We start from the raw sequence: 15,943 nt of genomic DNA on the forward strand, positions 1-15,943 counted from the left end.
TTTGCCCAACGTGGGGCTCAAACCCACGACCCTGAGATTAAGAGTCTCATGCTCTACCGACTGAGCTAGCCGGGCTTCTTTGGATGCCTATAGTTTTCTTCCCTATCCCTGCACTGCCGTTTTCCACAGATAGGATGTATTTTTTTGGTCAAAAAGCATTACAATTTTAGTTGTGTTCGCCCAACGTGGGCTCGAACCCACGACCCTGAGATTAAGAGTATCATGCTCTACCGACTGAGCTAGCCGGGCTCCTTTGGATGCCTATAGTTTTCTTCCCTATCCCTGCACTGCCGTTTTCCACAGATAGGATGCTGTGTAATCATAGGCTCTGGTGGAGTTTGGAAAGAAAATACACATCAGCCAGAGGCAGAAATAGTCTAAGAAAGTATCAAACACAATTACCAGTCAATATCAGAACGCATTGAAGAATATCAGGAAATAGCCGATTAAACCTGTGTGGAAAAAAGTCCTATTTGTGTTTTCTCCACTTTATTTTATAGTAAGATGATACATACTTTTTCTTTTACAGTGAATACATTAAGGTGTGGTATTGCCCCATTACACATCATCCAGACATGCATTCATATATTGCATGTTAACAATGAAAATATTGCAAATATTGTAAAGAGACTTTCAATTTCTATTTTTTTGGTCAAAAAGCACTAAAATTTTAGTTGTTTTCGCCCAACGTGGGGCTCGAACCCACGACCCTGAGATTAAGAGTCTCATGCTCTACCGACTGAGCTAGCCGGGCTTCTTTGGATGCTTATAGTTTTCTTCCCTATCCCTGCACTGCCGTTTTCCACAGATAGGATGTACTCTGGTGGAGTTTGGAAAGAAAATACACATCAGCCAGAGGCAGAAATAGTCTAAGAAAGTATCAAACACAATTACCAGTCAATATCAGAACGCTTTGAAGAATATCAGGAAATAGCCGATTAAACCTGTGTGGAAAAAAGTCTTATTTGTGTTTTCTCCAATTTATTTTATAGTAAGATGATGCATACTTTTTCTTTTACAGTGAATACATTAAGGTATGGTATTGCCCCATTACACATCATCCAGACATGCATTCATATATTGCATGTTAACAATGAAAATATTGCAAAGAGACTTTCAATTTCTATTTTTTTGGTCAAAAAGCACTACAATTTTAGTTGTTTTCGCCCAACGTGGGGCTCAAACCCACGACCCTGAGATTAAGAGTCTCATGCTCTACCGACTGAGCTAGCCGGGCTCCTTTGGATGCTTATAGTTTTCTTCCCTATCCCTGCACTGCCGTTTTCCACAGATAGGATGCTGTGTAATCATAGGCTCTGGTGGAGTTTGGAAAGAAAATACACATCAGCCAGAGGCAGAAATAGTCTAAGAAAGTATCAAACACAATTACCAGTCAATATCAGAACGCATTGAAGAATATCAGGAAATAGCCGATTAAACCTGTGTGGAAAAAAGTCCTATTTGTGTTTTCTCCACTTTATTTTATAGTAAGATGATACATACTTTTTCTTTTACAGTGAATACATTAAGGTGTGGTATTGCCCCATTACACATCATCCAGACATGCATTCATATATTGCATGTTAACTATGAAAATATTGCAAATATTGTAAAGAGACTTTCAATTTCTATTTTTTTGGTCAAGAAGCACTACAATTTTAGTTGTGTTCACCCAACGTGGGCTCGAACCCACGACCCTGAGATTAAGAGTATCATGCTCTACCGACTGAGCTAGCCGGGCTCCTTTGGATGCCTATAGTTTTCTTCCCTATCCCTGCACTGCCGTTTTCCACAGATAGGATGCTGTGTAATCATAGGCTCTGGTGGAGTTTGGAAAGAAAATACACATCAGCCAGAGGCAGAAATAGTCTAAGAAAGTATCAAACACAATTACCAGTCAATATCAGAACGCATTGAAGAATATCAGGAAATAGCCGATTAAACCTGTGTGAAAAAAAGTCTTATTTGTGTTTTCTCCACTTTATTTTATAGTAAGATGATGCATACTTTTTCTTTTACAGTGAATACATTAAGGTATGGTATTGCCCCATTACACATCATCCAGACATGCATTCATATATTGCATGTTAACAATGAAAATATTGCAAAGAGACTTTCAATTTCTATTTTTTTGGTCAAAAAGCACTACAATTTTAGTTGTTATCGCCCAACGTGGGGCTCAAACCCACGACCCTGAGATTAAGAGTCTCATGCTCTACCGACTGAGCTAGCCGGGCTCCTTTGGATGCCTATAGTTTTCTTCCCTATCCCTGCACTGCCGCTTTCCACAGATAGGATGCTGTGTAATCATAGGCTCTGGTGGAGTTTGGAAAGAAAATACACATCAGCCAGAGGCAGAAATAGTCTAAGAAAGTATCAAACACAATTACCAGTCAATATCAGAACGCATTGAAGAATATCAGGAAATAGCCGATTAAACCTGTGTGGAAAAAAGTCTTATTTGTGTTTTCTCCACTTTATTTTATAGTAAGATGATACATACTTTTTCTTTTACAGTGAATACATTAAGGTGTGGTATTGCCCCATTACACATCATCCAGACATGCATTCATATATTGCATGTTAACAATCAAAATATTGCAAATATTGTAAAGAGACTTTCAATTTCTATTTTTTTGGTCAAAAAGCACTAAAATTTTAGTTGTTTTCGCCCAGCGTGGGGCTCAAACCCACGACCCTGAGATTAAGAGTCTCATGCTCTACCGACTGAGCTAGCCAGGCTCCTTTGGATGCCTATAGTTTTCTTCCCTATCCCTGCACTGCCGTTTTCCACAGATAGGATGTATATTTTTGGTCAAAAAGCACTATAATTTTAGTTGTTTTCACCCAACGTGGGGCTCAAACCCACGACCCTGAGATTAAGAGTCTCATGCTCTACCGACTGAGCTAGCCAGGCTCCTTTGGATGCCTATAGTTTTCTTCCCTATCCCTGCACTGCCGTTTTCCACAGATAGGATGCTGTGTAATCATAGGCTCTGGTGGAGTTTGGAAAGAAAATACACATCAGCCAGAGGCAGAAATAGTCTAAGAAAGTATCAAACACAATTACCAGTCAATATCAGAACGCATTGAAGAATATCAGGAAATAGCCGATTAAACATGTGTGGAAAAAAGTCTTATTTGTGTTTTCTCCACTTTATTTTATAGTAAGATGATACATACTTTTTCTTTTACAGTGAATACATTAAGGTGTGGTATTGCCCCATTACACATCATCCAGACATGCATTCATATATTGCATGTTAACAATGAAAATATTGCAAATATTGTAAAGAGACTTTCAATTTCTATTTTTTTGGTCAAAAAGCACTAAAATTTTAGTTGTTTTCGCCCAACGTGGGGCTCGAACCCACGACCCTGAGATTAAGAGTCTCATGCTCTACCGACTGAGCTAGCCGGGCTTCTTTGGATGCTTATAGTTTTCTTCCCTATCCCTGCACTGCCGTTTTCCACAGATAGGATGTACTCTGGTGGAGTTTGGAAAGAAAATACACATCAGCCAGAGGCAGAAATAGTCTAAGAAAGTATCAAACACAATTACCAGTCAATATCAGAACGCATTGAAGAATATCAGGAAATAGCCGATTAAACCTGTGTGGAAAAAAGTCTTATTTGTGTTTTCTCCACTTTATTTTATAGTAAGATGATACATACTTTTTCTTTTACAGTGAATACATTAAGGTGTGGTATTGCCCCATTACACATCATCCAGACATGCATTCATATATTGCATGTTAACAATGAAAATATTGCAAAGAGACTTTCAATTTCTATTTTTTTGGTCAAAAAGCACTACAATTTTAGTTGTTTTCGCCCAACGTGGGGCTCAAACCCACGACCCTGAGATTAAGAGTCTCATGCTCTACCGACTGAGCTAGCCGGGCTCCTTTGGATGCCTATAGTTTTCTTCCCTATCCCTGCACTGCCGTTTTCCACAGATAGGATGCTGTGTAATCATAGGCTCTGGTGGAGTTTGGAAAGAAAATACACATCAGCCAGAGGCAGAAATAGTCTAAGAAAGTATCAAACACAATTACCAGTCAATATCAGAACGCATTGAAGAATATCAGGAAATAGCCGATTAAACCTGTGTGGAAAAAAGTCCTATTTGTGTTTTCTCCACTTTATTTTATAGTTAGATGATACATACTTTTTCTTTTACAGTGAATACATTAAGGTGTGGTATTGCCCCATTACACATCATCCAGACATGCATTCATATATTTCATGTTAACAATGAAAATATTGCAAATATTGTAAAGAGACTTTTAATTTCTATTTTTTTGGTCAAAAAGCATTAAAATTTTAGTTGTTTCGCCCAACGTGGGGCTCGCACCCACGACCCTGAGATTAAGAGTCTCATGCTCTACCGACTGAGCTAGCCGGGCTCCTTTGGATGCCTATAGTTTTCTTCCCTATCCCTGCACTGCCGCTTTCCACAGATAGGATGCTGTGTAATCATAGGCTCTGGTGGAGTTTGGAAAGAAAATACACATCAGCCAGAGGCAGAAATAGTCTAAGAAAGTATCAAACACAATTACCAGTCAATATCAGAACGCATTGAAGAATATCAGGAAATAGCCGATTAAACCTGTGTGGAAAAAAGTCTTATTTGTGTTTTCTCCACTTTATTTTATAGTAAGATGATACATACTTTTTCTTTTACAGTGAATACATTAAGGTGTGGTATTGCCCCATTACACATCATCCAGACATGCATTCATATATTGCATGTTAACAATGAAAATATTGCAAATATTCTAAAGAGACTTTCAATTTCTATTTTTTTGGTCAAAAAGCACTAAAATTTTAGTTGCTTTCACCCAACGTGGGGCTCGAACCCACGACCCTGAGATTAAGAGTCTCATGCTCTACCGACTGAGCTAGCCAGGCTCCTTTGGATGCCTATAGTTTTCTTCCCTATCCCTGCACTGCCGTTTTCCACAGATAGGATGTATTTTTTTGGTCAAAAAGCATTACAATTTTAGTTGTGTTCGCCCAACGTGGGCTCGAACCCACGACCCTGAGATTAAGAGTATCATGCTCTACCGACTGAGCTAGCCGGGCTCCTTTTGATGCCTATAGTTTTCTTCCCTATCCCTGCACTGCCGCTTTCCACAGATAGGATGCTGTGTAATCATAGGTTCTGGTGGAGTTTGGAAAGAAAATACACATCAGCCAGAGGCAGAAATAGTCTAAGAAAGTATCAAACACAATTACCAGTCAATATCAGAACGCATTGAAGAATATCAGGAAATAGCCGATTAAACATGTGTGGAAAAAAGTCTTATTTGTGTTTTCTCCACTTTATTTTATAGTAAGATGATACATACATTTTCTTTTACAGTGAATACATTAAGGTGTGGTATTGCCCCATTACACATCATCCAGACATGCATTCATATATTGCATGTTAACAATGAAAATATTGCAAATATTGTAAAGAGACTTTCAATTTCTATTTTTTTGGTCAAAAAGCACTAAAATTTTAGTTGTTTTCGCCCAACGTGGGGCTCGAACCCACGACCCTGAGATTAAGAGTCTCATGCTCTACCGACTGAGCTAGCCGGGCTTCTTTGGATGCTTATAGTTTTCTTCCCTATCCCTGCACTGCCGTTTTCCACAGATAGGATGTACTCTGGTGGAGTTTGGAAAGAAAATACACATCAGCCAGAGGCAGAAATAGTCTAAGAAAGTATCAAACACAATTACCAGTCAATATCAGAACGCATTGAAGAATATCAGGAAATAGCCGATTAAACCTGTGTGAAAAAAAGTCTTATTTGTGTTTTCTCCACTTTATTTTATAGTAAGATGATGCATACTTTTTCTTTTACAGTGAATACATTAAGGTATGGTATTGCCCCATTACACATCATCCAGACATGCATTCATATATTGCATGTTAACAATGAAAATATTGCAAAGAGACTTTCAATTTCTATTTTTTTGGTCAAAAAGTACTACAATTTTAGTTGTTATCGCCCAACGTGGGGCTCAAACCCACGACGCTGAGATTAAGAGTCTCATGCTCTACCGACTGAGCTAGCCGGGCTCCTTTGGATGCCTATAGTTTTCTTCCCTATCCCTGCACTGCCGCTTTCCACAGATAGGATGCTGTGTAATCATAGGCTCTGGTGGAGTTTGGAAAGAAAATACACATCAGCCAGAGGCAGAAATAGTCTAAGAAAGTATCAAACACAATTACCAGTCAATATCAGAACGCATTGAAGAATATCAGGAAATAGCCGATTAAACCTGTGTGGAAAAAAGTCTTATTTGTGTTTTCTCCACTTTATTTTATAGTAAGATGATACATACTTTTTCTTTTACAGTGAATACATTAAGGTGTGGTATTGCCCCATTACACATCATCCAGACATGCATTCATATATTGCATGTTAACAATCAAAATATTGCAAATATTGTAAAGAGACTTTCAATTTCTATTTTTTTGGTCAAAAAGCACTAAAATTTTAGTTGTTTTCGCCCAACGTGGGGCTCAAACCCACGACCCTGAGATTAAGAGTCTCATGCTATACCGACTGAGCTAGCCAGGCTCCTTTGGATGCCTATAGTTTTCTTCCCTATCCCTGCACTGCCGTTTTCCACAGATAGGATGTATTTTTTTGGTCAAAAAGCACTATAATTTTAGTTGTTTTCACCCAACGTGGGGCTTGAACCCACGACCCTGAGGTTAAGAGTCTCATGCTCTACCAACTGAGCTAGCCAGGCTCCTTTGGATGCCTATAGTTTTCTTCCCTATCCCTGCACTGCCGTTTTCCACAGATAGGATGTATTTTTTTGGTCAAAAAGCATTACAATTTTAGTTGTGTTCGCCCAACGTGGGCTCGAACCCACGACCCTGAGATTAAGAGTATCATGCTCTACCGACTGAGCTAGCCGGGCTCCTTTGGATGCCTATAGTTTTCTTCCCTATCCCTGCACTGCCGTTTTCCACAGATAGGATGCTGTGTAATCATAGGCTCTGGTGGAGTTTGGAAAGAAAATACACATCAGCCAGAGGCAGAAATAGTCTAAGAAAGTATCAAACACAATTACCAGTCAATATCAGAACGCATTGAAGAATATCAGGAAATAGCCGATTAAACCTGTGTGGAAAAAAGTCCTATTTGTGTTTTCTCCACTTTATTTTATAGTAAGATGATACATACTTTTTCTTTTACAGTGAATACATTAAGGTGTGGTATTGCCCCATTACACATCATCCAGACATGCATTCATATATTGCATGTTAACAATGAAAATATTGCAAATATTGTAAAGAGACTTTCAATTTCTATTTTTTTGGTCAAAAAGCACTAAAATTTTAGTTGTTTTCGCCCAACGTGGGGCTCGAACCCACAACCCTGAGATTAAGAGTCTCATGCTCTACCGACTGAGCTAGCCGGGCTTCTTTGGATGCTTATAGTTTTCTTCCCTATCCCTGCACTGCCGTTTTCCACAGATAGGATGTACTCTGGTGGAGTTTGGAAAGAAAATACACATCAGCCAGAGGCAGAAATAGTCTAAGAAAGTATCAAACACAATTACCAGTCAATATCAGAACGCATTGAAGAATATCAGGAAATAGCCGATTAAACCTGTGTGGAAAAAAGTCTTATTTGTGTTTTCTCCACTTTATTTTATAGTAAGATGATGCATACTTTTTCTTTTACAGTGAATACATTAAGGTATGGTATTGCCCCATTACACATCATCCAGACATGCATTCATATATTGCATGTTAACAATGAAAATATTGCAAAGAGACTTTCAATTTCTATTTTTTTGGTCAAAAAGCACTAAAATTTTAGTTGTTTTCGCCCAACGTGGGGCTCAAACCCACGACCCTGAGATTAAGAGTCTCATGCTCTACCGACTGAGCTAGCCAGGCTCCTTTGGATGCCTATAGTTTTCTTCCCTATCCCTGCACTGCCGTTTTCCACAGATAGGATGTATTTTTTTGGTCAAAAAGCATTACAATTTTAGTTGTGTTCGCCCAACGTGGGCTCGAACCCACGACCCTGAGATTAAGAGTATCATGCTCTACCGACTGAGCTAGCTGGGCTCCTTTGGTTGCCTATAGTTTTCTTCCCTATCCCTGCACTGCCGTTTTCCACAGATAGGATGCTGTGTAATCATAGGCTCTGGTGGAGTTTGGAAAGAAAATACACATCAGCCAGAGGCAGAAATAGTCTAAGAAAGTATCAAACAAAATTACCAGTCAATATCAGAACGCATTGAAGAATATCAGGAAATAGCCGATTAAACCTGTGTGGAAAAAAGTCCTATTTGTGTTTTCTCCACTTTATTTTATAGTAAGATGATACATACTTTTTCTTTTACAGTGAATACATTAAGGTGTGGTATTGCCCCATTACACATCATCCAGACATGCATTCATATATTGCATGTTAACAATGAAAATATTGCAAATATTGTAAAGAGACTTTCAATTTCTATTTTTTTGGTCAAAAAGCACTAAAATTTTAGTTGTTTTCGCCCAACGTGGGGCTCGAACCCACGACCCTGAGATTAAGAGTCTCATGCTCTACCGACTGAGCTAGCCGGGCTCCTTTGGATACCTATAGTTTTCTTCCCTATCCCTGCACTGCCGTTTTCCACAGATAGGATGCTGTGTAATCATAGGCTCTGGTGGAGTTTGGAAAGAAAATACACATCAGCCAGAGGCAGAAATAGTCTAAGAAAGTATCAAACACAATTACCAGTCAATATCAGAACGCATTGAAGAATATCAGGAAATAGCCGATTAAACCTGTGTGGAAAAAAGTCTTATTTGTGTTTTCTCCACTTTATTTTATAGTAAGATGATACATACTTTTTCTTTTACAGTGAATACATTAAGGTGTGGTATTGCCCCATTACACATCATCCAGACATGCATTCATATATTGCATGTGAACAATCAAAATATTGCAAATATTGTAAAGAGACTTTCAATTTCTATTTTTTTGGTCAAAAAGCATTAAAATTTTAGTTGTTTTCGCCCAACGTGGGGCTCGCACCCACGACCCTGAGATTAAGAGTCTCATGCTCTACCGACTGAGCTAGCCGGGCTCCTTTGGATGCCTATAGTTTTCTTCCCTATCCCTGCACTGCCGCTTTCCACAGATAGGATGCTGTGTAATCATAGGCTCTGGTGGAGTTTGGAAAGAAAATACACATCAGCCAGAGGCAGAAATAGTCTAAGAAAGTATCAAACACAATTACCAGTCAATATCAGAACGCATTGAAGAATATCAGGAAATAGCCGATTAAACCTGTGTGGAAAAAAGTCTTATTTGTGTTTTCTCCACTTTATTTTATAGTAAGATGATACATACTTTTTCTTTTACAGTGAATACATTAAGGTGTGGTATTGCCCCATTACACATCATCCAGACATGCATTCATATATTGCATGTTAACAATGAAAATATTGCAAATATTGTAAAGAGACTTTCAATTTCTATTTTTTTGGTCAAAAAGCACTAAAATTTTAGTTGTTTTCGCCCAACGTGGTGGGCTTTGGAAAGAAAATACACATCAGCCAGAGGCAGAAATAGTCTAAGAAAGTATCAAACACAATTACCAGTCAATATCAGAACGCATTGAAGAATATCAGGAAATAGCCGATTAAACCTGTGTGGAAAAAAGTCCTATTTGTGTTTTCTCCACTTTATTTTATAGTAAGATGATACATACTTTTTCTTTTACAGTGAATACATTAAGGTGTGGTATTGCCCCATTACACATCATCCAGACATGCATTCATATATTGCATGTTAACAATGAAAATATTGCAAATATTGTAAAGAGACTTTCAATTTCTATTTTTTTGGTCAAAAAGCACTAAAATTTTAGTTGTTTTCGCCCAACGTGGGGCTCGAACCCACGACCCTGAGATTAAGAGTCTCATGCTCTACCGACTGAGCTAGCCGGGCTCCTTTGGATACCTATAGTTTTCTTCCCTATCCCTGCACTGCCGTTTTCCACAGATAGGATGCTGTGTAATCATAGGCTCTGGTGGAGTTTGGAAAGAAAATACACATCAGCCAGAGGCAGAAATAGTCTAAGAAAGTATCAAACACAATTACCAGTCAATATCAGAACGCATTGAAGAATATCAGGAAATAGCCGATTAAACCTGTGTGGAAAAAAGTCTTATTTGTGTTTTCTCCACTTTATTTTATAGTAAGATGATACATACTTTTTCTTTTACAGTGAATACATTAAGGTGTGGTATTGCCCCATTACACATCATCCAGACATGCATTCATATATTGCATGTGAACAATCAAAATATTGCAAATATTGTAAAGAGACTTTCAATTTCTATTTTTTTGGTCAAAAAGCATTAAAATTTTAGTTGTTTTCGCCCAACGTGGGGCTCGCACCCACGACCCTGAGATTAAGAGTCTCATGCTCTACCGACTGAGCTAGCCGGGCTCCTTTGGATGCCTATAGTTTTCTTCCCTATCCCTGCACTGCCGCTTTCCACAGATAGGATGCTGTGTAATCATAGGCTCTGGTGGAGTTTGGAAAGAAAATACACATCAGCCAGAGGCAGAAATAGTCTAAGAAAGTATCAAACACAATTACCAGTCAATATCAGAACGCATTGAAGAATATCAGGAAATAGCCGATTAAACCTGTGTGGAAAAAAGTCTTATTTGTGTTTTCTCCACTTTATTTTATAGTAAGATGATACATACTTTTTCTTTTACAGTGAATACATTAAGGTGTGGTATTGCCCCATTACACATCATCCAGACATGCATTCATATATTGCATGTTAACAATGAAAATATTGCAAATATTGTAAAGAGACTTTCAATTTCTATTTTTTTGGTCAAAAAGCACTAAAATTTTAGTTGTTTTCGCCCAACGTGGGGCTCGAACCCACGACCCTGAGATTAAGAGTCTCATGCTCTACCGACTGAGCTAGCCGGGCTCCTTTGGATGCCTATAGTTTTCTTCCCTATCCCTGCACTGCCGTTTTCCACAGATAGGATGTATTTTTTTGATCAAAAAGCACTACAATTTTAGTTGTTTTCGCCCAACGTGGGGCTCGAACCCACGACCCTGAGATTAAGAGTCTCATGCTCTACCGACTGAGCTAGCCGGGCTCCTTTGGATGCCTATAGTTTTCTTCCCTATCCCTGCACTGCCGTTTTCCACAGATAGGATGCTGTGTAATCATAGGCTCTGGTGGAGTTTGGAAAGAAAATACACATCAGCCAGAGGCAGAAATAGTCTAAGAAAGTATCAAACACAATTACCAGTCAATATCAGAACGCATTGAAGAATATCAGGAAATAGCCGATTAAACCTGTGTGGAAAAAAGTCTTATTTGTGTTTTCTCCACTTTATTTCATAGTAAGATGATACATACTTTTTCTTTTACAGTGAATACATTAAGGTGTGGTATTGCCCCATTACACATCATCCAGACATGCATTCATATATTGCATGTTAACAATGAAAATATTGCAAATATTGTAAAGAGACTTTCAATTTCTATTTTTTTGGTCAAAAAGCACTAAAATTTTAGTTGTTTTCACCCAACGTGGGGCTCGAACCCACGACCCTGAGATTAAGAGTCTCATGCTCTACCGACTGAGCTAGCCAGGCTCCTTTGGATGCCTATAGTTTTCTTCCCTATCCCTGCACTGCCGTTTTCCACAGATAGGATGTATTTTTTTGGTCAAAAAGCATTACAATTTTAGTTGTGTTCGCCCAACGTGGGTTCGAACCCACGACCCTGAGATTAAGAGTATCATGCTCTACCGACTGAGCTAGCCGGGCTCCTTTGTATGCCTATAGTTTTCTTCCCTATCCCTGCACTGCCGTTTTCCACAGATAGGATGCTGTGTAATCATAGGCTCTGGTGGAGTTTGGAAAGAAAATACACATCAGCCAGAGGCAGAAATAGTCTAAGAAAGTATCAAACACAATTACCAGTCAATATCAGAACGCATTGAAGAATATCAGGAAATAGCCGATTAAACCTGTGTGGAAAAAAGTCCTATTTGTGTTTTCTCCACTTTATTTTATAGTAAGATGATACATACTTTTTCTTTTACAGTGAATACATTAAGGTGTGGTATTGCCCCATTACACATCATCCAGACATGCATTCATATATTGCATGTTAACAATGAAAATATTGCAAATATTGTAAAGAGACTTTCAATTTCTATTTTTTTGGTCAAAAAGCACTAAAATTTTAGTTGTTTTCGCCCAACGTAGGGCTCGAACCCACGACCCTGAGATTAAGAGTCTCATGCTCTACCGACTGAGCTAGCCGGGCTTCTTGGGATGCTTATAGTTTTCTTCGCTATCCCTGCACTGCCGTTTTCCACAGATAGGATGTACTCTGGTGGAGTTTGGAAAGAAAATACACATCAGCCAGAGGCAGAAATAGTCTAAGAAAGTATCAAACACAATTACCAGTCAATATCAGAACGCATTAAAGAATATCAGGAAATAGCCGATTAAACCTGTGTGGAAAAAAGTCTTATTTGTGTTTTCTCCACTTTATTTTATAGTAAGATGATGCATACTTTTTCTTTTACAGTGAATACATTAAGGTATGGTATTGCCCCATTACACATCATCCAGACATGCATTCATATATTGCATGTTAACAATGAAAATATTGCAAAGAGACTTTCAATTTCTATTTTTTTGGTCAAAAAGCACTACAATTTTAGTTGTTTTCGCCCAACGTGGGGCTCGAACCCACGAACCTGAGATTAAGAGTCTCATGCTCTACCGACTGAGCTAGCCGGGCTCCTTTGGATACCTATAGTTTTCTTCCCTATCCCTGCACTGCCGTTTTCCACAGATAGGATGTATTTTTTTGGTCAAAAAGCACTATAATTTTAGTTGTTTTCACCCAACGTGGGGCTCAAACCCACGACCCTGAGATTAAGAGTCTCATGCTCTACCGACTGAGCTAGCCAGGCTCCTTTGGATGCCTATAGTTTTCTTCCCTATCCCTGCACTGCCGTTTTCCACAGATAGGATGTATTTTTTTGGTCAAAAAGCATTACAATTTTAGTTGTGTTCGCCCAACGTGGGCTCGAACCCACGACCTTGAGATTAAGAGTATCATGCTCTACCGACTGAGCTAGCCGGGCTCCTTTGGATGCCTATAGTTTTCTTCCCTATCCCTGCACTGCCGTTTTCCACAGATAGGATGCTGTGTAATCATAGGCTCTGGTGGAGTTTGGAAAGAAAATACACATCAGCCAGAGGCAGAAATAGTCTAAGAAAGTATCAAACACAATTACCAGTCAATATCAGAACGCATTGAAGAATATCAGGAAATAGCCGATTAAACATGTGTGGAAAAAAGTCTTATTTGTGTTTTCTCCACTTTATTTTATAGTAAGATGATACATACTTTTTCTTTTACAGTGAATACATTAAGGTGTGGTATTGCCCCATTACACATCATCCAGACATGCATTCATATATTGCATGTTAACAATGAAAATATTGCAAATATTGTAAAGAGACTTTCAATTTCTATTTTTTTGGTCAAAAAGCACTAAAATTTTAGTTGTTTTCGCCCAACGTGGGGCTCGAACCCACGACCCTGAGATTAAGAGTCTCATGCTCTACCGACTGAGCTAGCCGGGCTTCTTTGGATGCTTATAGTTTTCTTCCCTATCCCTGCACTGCCGTTTTCCACAGATAGGATGTACTCTGGTGGAGTTTGGAAAGAAAATACACATCAGCCAGAGGCAGAAATAGTCTAAGAAAGTATCAAACACAATTACCAGTCAATATCAGAACGCATTGAAGAATATCAGGAAATAGCCGATTAAACCTGTGTGTAAAAAAGTCTTATTTGTGTTTTCTCCACTTTATTTTATAGTAAGATGATGCATACTTTTTCTTTTACAGTGAATACATTAAGGTATGGTATTGCCCCATTACACATCATCCAGACATGCATTCATATATTGCATGTTAACAATGAAAATATTGCAAATATTGTAAAGAGACTTTCAATTTCTATTTTTTTGGTCAAAAAGCACTAAAATTTTAGTTGTTTTCGCCCAACGTGGGGCTCGAACCCACAACCCTGAGATTAAGAGTCTCATGCTCTACCGACTGAGCTAGCCGGGCTTCTTTGGATGCTTATAGTTTTCTTCCCTATCCCTGCACTGCCGTTTTCCACAGATAGGATGTACTCTGGTGGAGTTTGGAAAGAAAATACACATCAGCCAGAGGCAGAAATAGTCTAAGAAAGTATCAAACACAATTACCAGTCAATATCAGAACGCATTGAAGAATATCAGGAAATAGCCGATTAAACCTGTGTGGAAAAAAGTCTTATTTGTGTTTTCTCCACTTTATTTTATAGTAAGATGATGCATACTTTTTCTTTTACAGTGAATACATTAAGGTATGGTATTGCCCCATTACACATCATCCAGACATGCATTCATATATTGCATGTTAACAATGAAAATATTGCAAAGAGACTTTCAATTTCTATTTTTTTGGTCAAAAAGCACTAAAATTTTAGTTGTTTTCGCCCAACGTGGGGCTCAAACCCACGACCCTGAGATTAAGAGTCTCATGCTCTACCGACTGAGCTAGCCAGGCTCCTTTGGATGCCTATAGTTTTCTTCCCTATCCCTCCACTGCCGTTTTCCACAGATAGGATGTATTTTTTTGGTCAAAAAGCATTACAATTTTAGTTGTGTTCGCCCAACGTGGGCTCGAACCCACGACCCTGAGATTAAGAGTATCATGCTCTACCGACTGAGCTAGCTGGGCTCCTTTGGATGCCTATAGTTTTCTTCCCTATCCCTGCACTGCCGTTTTCCACAGATAGGATGCTGTGTAATCATAGGCTCTGGTGGAGTTTGGAAAGAAAATACACATCAGCCAGAGGCAGAAATAGTCTAAGAAAGTATCAAACACAATTACCAGTCAATATCAGAACGCATTGAAGAATATCAGGAAATAGCCGATTAAACCTGTGTGGAAAAAAGTCCTATTTGTGTTTTCTCCACTTTATTTTATAGTAAGATGATACATACTTTTTCTTTTACAGTGAATACATTAAGGTGTGGTATTGCCCCATTACACATCATCCAGACATGCATTCATATATTGCATGTTAACAATGAAAATATTGCAAATATTGTAAAGAGACTTTCAATTTCTATTTTTTTGGTCAAAAAGCACTAAAATTTTAGTTGTTTTCGCCCAACGTGGGGCTCGAACCCACGACCCTGAGATTAAGAGTCTCATGCTCTACCGACTGAGCTAGCCGGGCTTCTTTGGATGCTTATAGTTTTCTTCCCTATCCCTGCACTGCCGTTTTCCACAGATAGGATGTACTCTGGTGGAGTTTGGAAAGAAAATACACATCAGCCAGAGGCAGAAATAGTCTAAGAAAGTATCAAACACAATTACCAGTCAATATCAGAACGCATTGAAGAATATTAGGAAATAGCCGATTAAACCTGTGTGGAAAAAAGTCTTATTTGTGTTTTCTCCACTTTATTTTATAGTAAGATGATGCATACTTTTTCTTTTACAGTGAATACATTAAGGTATGGTATTGCCCCATTACACATCATCCAGACATGCATTCATATATTGCATGTTAACAATGAAAATATTGCAAAGAGACTTTCAATTTCTATTTTTTTGGTCAAAAAGCACTAAAATTTTAGTTGTTTTCGCCCAACGTGGGGCTCAAACCCACGACCCTGAGATTAAGAGTCTCATGCTCTACCGACAGAGCTAGCCAGGCTCCTTTGGATGCCTATAGTTTTCTTCCCTATCCCTGCACTGCCGTTTTCCACAGATAGGATGTATTTTTTTGGTCAAAAAGCATTACAATTTTAGTTGTGTTCGCCCAACGTGGGCTCGAACCCACGACCCT

The 15,943-nt window shown here is 38.7% G+C and overlaps 9 non-coding genes across 9 annotated transcripts; all 9 read right to left on the reverse strand.

The window, feature by feature from the left end:
• Window positions 1–681: 681 nt before the first annotated feature.
• On the reverse strand, window positions 682–754 carry TRNAK-CUU (transfer RNA lysine (anticodon CUU)). Its single transcript has one exon. It is a non-coding gene; the product is annotated as a tRNA-Lys (tRNA).
• Window positions 755–3,349: 2,595 nt separating this feature from the next.
• Window positions 3,350–3,422, reverse strand: TRNAK-CUU (transfer RNA lysine (anticodon CUU)). Its single transcript has one exon. It is a non-coding gene; the product is annotated as a tRNA-Lys (tRNA).
• A 2,098-nt stretch (window positions 3,423–5,520) lies between these two features.
• Window positions 5,521–5,593, reverse strand: TRNAK-CUU (transfer RNA lysine (anticodon CUU)). Its single transcript has one exon. It is a non-coding gene; the product is annotated as a tRNA-Lys (tRNA).
• Window positions 5,594–8,524: 2,931 nt separating this feature from the next.
• On the reverse strand, window positions 8,525–8,597 carry TRNAK-CUU (transfer RNA lysine (anticodon CUU)). Its single transcript has one exon. It is a non-coding gene; the product is annotated as a tRNA-Lys (tRNA).
• Window positions 8,598–9,895: 1,298 nt separating this feature from the next.
• TRNAK-CUU (transfer RNA lysine (anticodon CUU)) lies at window positions 9,896–9,968 on the reverse strand. The gene has a single exon. It is a non-coding gene; the product is annotated as a tRNA-Lys (tRNA).
• Window positions 9,969–10,905: 937 nt separating this feature from the next.
• Window positions 10,906–10,978, reverse strand: TRNAK-CUU (transfer RNA lysine (anticodon CUU)). Its single transcript has one exon. It is a non-coding gene; the product is annotated as a tRNA-Lys (tRNA).
• Window positions 10,979–11,080: 102 nt separating this feature from the next.
• On the reverse strand, window positions 11,081–11,153 carry TRNAK-CUU (transfer RNA lysine (anticodon CUU)). Its single transcript has one exon. It is a non-coding gene; the product is annotated as a tRNA-Lys (tRNA).
• A 2,448-nt stretch (window positions 11,154–13,601) lies between these two features.
• TRNAK-CUU (transfer RNA lysine (anticodon CUU)) lies at window positions 13,602–13,674 on the reverse strand. Its single transcript has one exon. It is a non-coding gene; the product is annotated as a tRNA-Lys (tRNA).
• Window positions 13,675–15,255: 1,581 nt separating this feature from the next.
• On the reverse strand, window positions 15,256–15,328 carry TRNAK-CUU (transfer RNA lysine (anticodon CUU)). Its single transcript has one exon. It is a non-coding gene; the product is annotated as a tRNA-Lys (tRNA).
• Between the last annotated feature and the right edge of the window lie 615 nt (window positions 15,329–15,943).

The sequence above is a fragment of the Ambystoma mexicanum genome, chromosome 4q (genome assembly GCF_040938575.1).
Source record: "Ambystoma mexicanum isolate Mex_15411 chromosome 4q, UKY_AmexF1_1, whole genome shotgun sequence".
Classification (NCBI taxonomy): domain Eukaryota; kingdom Metazoa; phylum Chordata; class Amphibia; order Caudata; family Ambystomatidae; genus Ambystoma; species Ambystoma mexicanum.